Source organism: Zonotrichia albicollis, chromosome 1 (genome assembly GCF_047830755.1).
Source record: "Zonotrichia albicollis isolate bZonAlb1 chromosome 1, bZonAlb1.hap1, whole genome shotgun sequence".
Taxonomy (NCBI): domain Eukaryota; kingdom Metazoa; phylum Chordata; class Aves; order Passeriformes; family Passerellidae; genus Zonotrichia; species Zonotrichia albicollis.
In genome coordinates this window covers 1,081,347-1,088,194 of record NC_133819.1, presented here as the reverse complement: position 1 = coordinate 1,088,194, position 6,848 = coordinate 1,081,347, and positions in this window count along the sequence as shown.

Genomic DNA, 6,848 nt, shown 5'->3' with positions numbered 1-6,848 from the left:
CAGCTGCCCTGGGGGACTCAAATCCCTGGAGGTGGCACTTGGGGACACGGATCCATGGTGGCCTTGGCAGAGCTGGGCTCGATGATCCCAGAGATCTTTTCCACCCTCGGTGATCCCACGGCCTCTCCTTGCCCCCAGCGCAATTCCCGGTGTGGGATGGGAGCACCCAGAGCTCCCAGCAGCACCCAAGGGTCTGGATGGATCCAGATGGGAGCTGCTCTGGAGCACCAAGGAGAGTCCTTGGCCAAGCCCACAGAGCCAGGGAGCATTCCCAGCTTTCCTTCAGGAGCTGCATTCCCACCTTCCCTTCACCTTCATCATTCCCACTTTTTCCTTCAGGAGCTGCATTCCCACCTTCCCTTCACCTTCATCATTCCCACCTTTTCCTTCAGGAGCTGCATTCCCACATCTTTTGGGAGCTGCATTCCCACCTTTCCTTCACCTCCTGCATTTCCACCTTTCCCTTACCTCCTCCATTCCCACTTTTCCCTCAGGAGCTCCATTCCCACCTTTCCTTCACCTCCTCCATTCCCACTTTTCCCTCAGGAGCTGCATTCCCACATCTTTTGGGAGCTGCATTCCCACCTTTCCTTCACCTCCTGCATTTCCACCTTTCCTTTACCTCCTCCATTCCCACTTTTCCCTCAGGAGCTCCATTCCCAACTTTCCTTCACCTCCTCCATTCCCACTTTTCCCTCAGGAGCTGCATTCCCACATCTTTTGGGAGCTGCATTCCCACCTTTCCTTCACCTCCTGCATTTCCACCTTTCCCTTACCTCCTCCATTCCCACTTTTCCCTCAGGAGCTCCATTCCCAACTTTCCTTCACCTCCTCCATTCCCACTTTTCCCTCAGGAGCTCCATTCCCAACTTTCCTTCACCTCCTGCATTCCCACCTTTCCTTCAACACTTGCATTCCCAGCTTTCCTTCAGATGTAACTTGAATTCATGGAATTTTGGTTCCTGTGTTGAGCAGGAGCAGGATGGAAACGGGAAGTTTTCCACAGGCAGGGTCGAGGGCTGGGATCCTGGTTTATAAAAAAGGAGATTTGAAACAGAAAGAAAGGGGTGCAATCCAAGGAACTCAATCCAAAACTGTCCCTGGATTTATTTAACTGCAAAATCATGGAACAGTTCAGTGCTGGAATCTGCTCCTGGATCATTCCCAGAAAAAAGGACTGGGAATAGGTAAGGCCAAGGCAAACTCATGGAATCATTTGGGACGGAAAACAAAGCCCCACTCCCTTTATCCCCTTTTTATGCATCCAGAGGAAAATCCCTGGAGATGTCAGAGCCTGGGGCCAGCTGCTGTTCCTGTGAGGAATTTCACAGATCCCAGGATTTTCACCAGAATAACAACAGGGTTTGTTTGGATCCAGGGATTTATTTATTTCCCTATTTCTGTCCCGTCTGGGAGTGGGAAGGTGGGAGGGAATTCCTGGGCTGGTTTTAAAGGAGGCTCTGTGGAGGCTTTTGGAATTCCCACCCCTCTGGAAAAGAAAACAGGCTGAAAATTCCCTCCAAATATTCCAACAAACAAACGAGCAAACAAACAGGGGTTGTTTTTTTGGGAGCAAACGGTTCTGGAATGAAGGGAATGAGGTCACAACCCCGTTCCCAGTTTGGTTTTGTGGGATTTTTTAGGAGAATGGAATATCCAGACTGGGAAAGGAGCAGCTCAATTTTTAGGGAGAATTTTGGCTGGGGGAAATGGACAAGGAAGAGCTGGAGGAGTTTCACCCAGGATTTGGGGTTGGAAGCCTGACCAGAAAAATCAGGGAATGTCCTGAGCTGGAAGCACTCACAAGGATTATCCCCCCATCCCTGTCCCCAACAATCCCACCTGTGCTTTGGAGCATTGTCCAAACCCTCCCAGAGTTTGGGAATTCCCTCTTGGGAATGTGCCATTCCCTGGGGAGCCTGTTCAGCGCCTCTGGGGAAAGAACCTTTTCCTGGTATCCAACCTAAAGATTCCAAAGAATAAAGGCCCACGATTCCCAAAACCTTACAACTACACAGCTAAAAATCCAACATTACAATTCCCAAAAACCCTACAAATACACAACTAAAAATCCAGAATTGCAATTCCCAAAAACCCTACCACTGCATAAATAAAAATGCAGAATTGCAATTTCCAAAACCCTTCAACTACACAACTAAAAATCCAGACTTGCCATTCCTAAAAACCTACAAATACACAACTAAAAATCTGGAATTGCAATTCCCAAAACCCTAAAAATCCAGGATTGCAATTCCCAAAAACCCTACAAATACACAACTAAAAATCCAGAATTGCAATTCCCAAAACCCTAAACATCCATAATGACCATTCCCAAAACCCTACAACTACACAACTAAAAATCCAGAATTGCAATTCTCAAAACCTACAAATACACTACTAAAATCCAGAATTGCAATTTCCAAAACCCCTACAAATACATAACTAAAAATTCACAATTGCCATTCCAAAACTCCTACAAGTACACAATTAAAAATCTAGAATTACAATTCCCAAAACCCCTCCAAATACACAACAAAAAATCCAGAATTGCAATTACCAATTCCCAAAAGCCCTACAAGTACACTAGTAAAAATCCAGAATTGCAATTCCCAAAAACCCTCCAAATACATAACAAAAAATCCAGAATCCAGGGAATCTGGAGGCTTCCTGTTCTTCTTCCCAGTAGCACAAAGTAAGGAAAGAGTGGAAAAGGAAGCAATTTCCAAGGGTTTGGAAACTTGAGGGTTTTTTCTATTCCCTCATCCTAAATTTGGTGGGAAGTGGATCAGGATTCCTTAGCTCTGCCACTCTCCTGGCTAGTTTAGGGGGATTTTTAAATATGAAATCCAAATCCAAATATTGCCTCCTTCCCTGGGCTCTCCTGAAGAAATCCCAGCCCTGCTCTGTCCCAGGAATGGGAAACCTCTGGATCATCAGGGAAATGTGAGGAACCTCTATCCCAGATCTTCTCCAGGCAGAACAATTCCAGATCCCTCCAACACCCATTGTTCCAGCCTCCAGCCATCCTGGTGTCCCTTCACTGGGCTCCCTCCAGAGTTCCCATGGATTTCCTCTGCTGGGAAGCCCCAGACTGGACAGTGTTGGTCCATAATCCCCCTCATTCTTTTCCATAAATCCCTTTTCCAGCTCACAACAGAGCTATGGGGTTGGGATCCCAAATAATGGGATTACTCCTTCCAATCCTTTTCCTCAGCAGTTTTCCATGATTTATTCCTCAGTAATTCCTCCCTTTGTCTTTCCCTTTTCCAAGCCGTGCCTTGCACTTTTCCCTCTCCCCAAGTCCCTCATCTGTGTTCCATGTGCAACAGCCCTTGGAAATGCTGCAATTCCACTGCCTGGCTCCTAAAATATTTAAGGATGGAGCGAGGGCAGCCAGCTGGAAATCCTCTCAAGCGTTGGAGTGTTGAAACCAGCTCATTCCCTGCTCCAGACCGGGATTTCCCTCCTTTATCCCTGGTTTTCATGCTCCCTGGTCCCAGATAAGATTTTTTTTGGGATACCCTGAGCAGAAAGGGCACTTCAGCCTTCCCAGGAATATCCACTCATGGATCCAAACCCAGCTGCCTCTCAGAGCTCCAGCTGGTGGTGGCAGGGCCGTAAAAGTGCCTCTGAAAGGGGCTGTTTTAATGGGATTCCTTTGGGAATTCCCTCGAGGTGTCCTGGGATTCATCCCCACACGGAACACACCCGGGGGGTTGTTCCCAGCGCCCCGGCCAGATGGGACACACATTTCGGGAATCCAGATTTAAAAGCTCCATGGAATTCCTTTGTTTGTTTTCTTCCCAGAGTGGAGAGATAATTTAATAACCCAGCCCTTAATTAGTACCACAATTAACGAGATTTAGGAGCTGCAGCATGAGGACGTTCCCTGGAGCTCCTACAATCCCTTTCAAGTCCCATTGCCTCATCCCAGCCCTGGAAATTCCCAGGGCTCTGCTCCCTGAGCTGCACGAAGCCTCTGGAGCAGGTCCCACCCATCCCAGAGGGTCTCCAGGCTGGAATTTGACACTCCTGGGTTTCTTCTCCATCAGTGGGAAGAGCCTGGAGTGGAGGTGTGGGTGCAGACACAACTGGGACAGCAAGGTGCCTGGAAAAATCCTTCCTGGGCTTTTCCTGGAATCCTGGAGGGGCACATCCAGCTCAGGGCAGGACAGAGAGACCCCGAGCTGGGACAGGGCAGAACTTCTGTGGGGAATCTCAGTGGGGCTGGAGTTTAATCCACATTTCCCACAATTTCCATCCCAGGAGTGTGGGTTGGGTTGGCGTGGCCAGGCTTTGGGAGTGAGGGGAAATCCCCAGGCACAGTCAGCTCCCGTTATCCCAGGCTGGTCAGAATTCCATCCAGCCTGGCCTTGGGCATGGCCAGGGATCCACAGCTGCTCTGGGAATTCTATCCCAGACCCTCCCCACCCTCCCAGCCTGGAATTCATTCCCAATATCTCATCCAACCCTACTGGTTTTCAGTTTGAATCTGTTCCCCCTCATCCCGGCATTCCAGGTTCTTGGAAAAAGCCCCTCTCCATCTCTCTCGTAGCTCCCTTCAGGTTCTGGAAAGCTGCAAAAAAGAATCCTGGAATGGTTTGGGCTGGAAAAGAGCTCAGAGCCCACCCAGTGCCATCCCTGCCATGGCAGGGACACCTCCCACTGTCCCAGGCAGCTCCAAGCCCTGTCCAGCCTGGCCTTGGACATTTCCAGGGATGGGACAACCCCAATTCCTCTGGAAATCCATCCCAGTGTTTTACCACCCTCGTTGGAACCCTCCTTCCTTATCTCCAGTTAAATCCTCCCTGTTTAATTTAACTCCTCCACTCCCTCTCCTTTCCCTGTCCTTTCTGTCCTTTACCCCCTGACATAAAAGGCCACAGAAATTCCGGCTTTTCCAGGCCCGTTTGGATATTTAAATGACCTGAACTTATTTTAACTCCTGCTGCCTTTGTATGGACAGCAGAAGTGATCCCTGGAATTCTGCTGGAATTCAACAGATCCCTTATTGTCTGTTAAATTGAATCCCAGAGCTCTGGTTTTGATATAAAATGGGATAAATCCTGGTCCCTCCTGCCTCATTTGCTCCAGAGGATCATCCAGAGCCACCCCAGCCACGGCAGGGACACCTCCCACTGTCCCAGGGTGATCCAACCTGGCCTTGGGCACTGCCAGGGATGCAGGGGCAGCCACAGCTGCTCTGGGAATTCCATCCAAGCCAGGAATTCCCAATCTCCCATCCATCCCTGCCCTCTGGCACTGGGAGCCATTCCCTGTGTCCTGTCCCTCCATCCTTGTCCCCAGTCCCTCTCCAGCTCTCCTGGAGCCCCTGCAGCCTCTGAGCTCTCCCTGGAGCTTCTCCTCTCCAAACTCCTCTGTCAAACTTTAAAAATTCTCTACAAATTCATTTCTCACAGATGGGAATGAAATGACATGAAATCTTGGAATGGTTTGGGTTGGAAGGAACCTCAAGGATCCTCCAGTGCCACCCCCAGCCATGGGCAGGGACACTTCCCACTGTCCCAGGCTGCTCCAAGCCCTGACCAGCCTGGACCTGGAAATCCAGGGGCAGCCCCAGCTGCTCTGGGGATTGTATTCCAGGGCCTCCCCACCCTCACAGGAACAATTCCCAATTCCCAATCTCCCACCCATCCCTGCCCTCTGGCACTGGGAGCCATTCCCTGTGTCCTGTCCCTCCATCCCTGTCCCCAGTCCCTCTCCAGCTCTCCTGGAGCCCCTCCAGGCCCTGCCAGGAGCTCCAAAGTCTCCCTTATCCAGGCTGGCATCCTCGTGGGTGGGATTCACCTGCAGCTCCAGCCTCTCCCGCTCTGCATCCCAGAGGAACAAAGGCAGAGGAGCTGCTGGGTGGTCCCTCCTGCAGGACCCAGGATCCCAGGGGTGGAAAAGCTGCTGAGCTTTGGGAAAGCAGAGCCTGCAGGAAGCTGCTGAGGCCTCTGTGGTGAGCACACACATGGCAGCTGGATGAGATTTATTCCAGCGGTGGGAATGATTAGGATCGGGGGAAAAAAACCGCAGCTCACACGACTTCTTCAAGGAGGAGGGAAGGACCAGCACAGCACAGCCCCTGCAGAATTCCAGGGAAAATTCCAGGCACCTTTCTCCCAGGGATAAGGAAGGTGAAGTGCAGGTGCCAGGCAGGATTGGATTGCAGCTCTCCAGCCTCTCCCTCACACCTGGGCCTGGAGATCCAAATCTCAGCAAAATCCCAAATTCCAAAATGGCCCCAAAATGCACGAGCGCTCCCGGGCTCTGTCCCTGGGATCAGTTCTGCTCCATTTGCACCTTGCAGTTCATTGTCCCATCCCAGCTTTAGCCCAGGCAGTCCCACCCTGCTTGTTTTTCTCTCTCCAGCCCACGGGGTTTGTGCTCTGGGCTGAGATTTGGATCATTTGTCCTTGGTGCCCAGCTGGAGCAGGAATTGTTTTGTCTCCCTGCTCTGTGCACAGAGCTCACCATGCACTGATGTGAAGCTCAGATCCACACACTAAAGCAGCACAGAATCTGAAAATATAAAAGCTAAACCTGAGGCATCACCGTAACCCCCTGAATTTATTTTTTATTTTATTGTGCTTTCCCTGTGCTCCCTGTCTTCCCTCCATGATCCATCCCTGCTTCCCAATCCAGCTGGGAAGTGGGAGGAGCCCGTTTGTTTTAGGGATTTTCTGTCAATGTCACATCATGGGACAGCCGGGAATGCCATGGAGAGAGAGGACACATCCCAAAATTCCCTCCTCCTTCATTTCCCTCCGCCTGGGAGCCACCCATGTGGATTTTAAGGCTCTGCTCCGCGAGATGTCAGTCCCCCATTCCGTAGGAATGTTGCT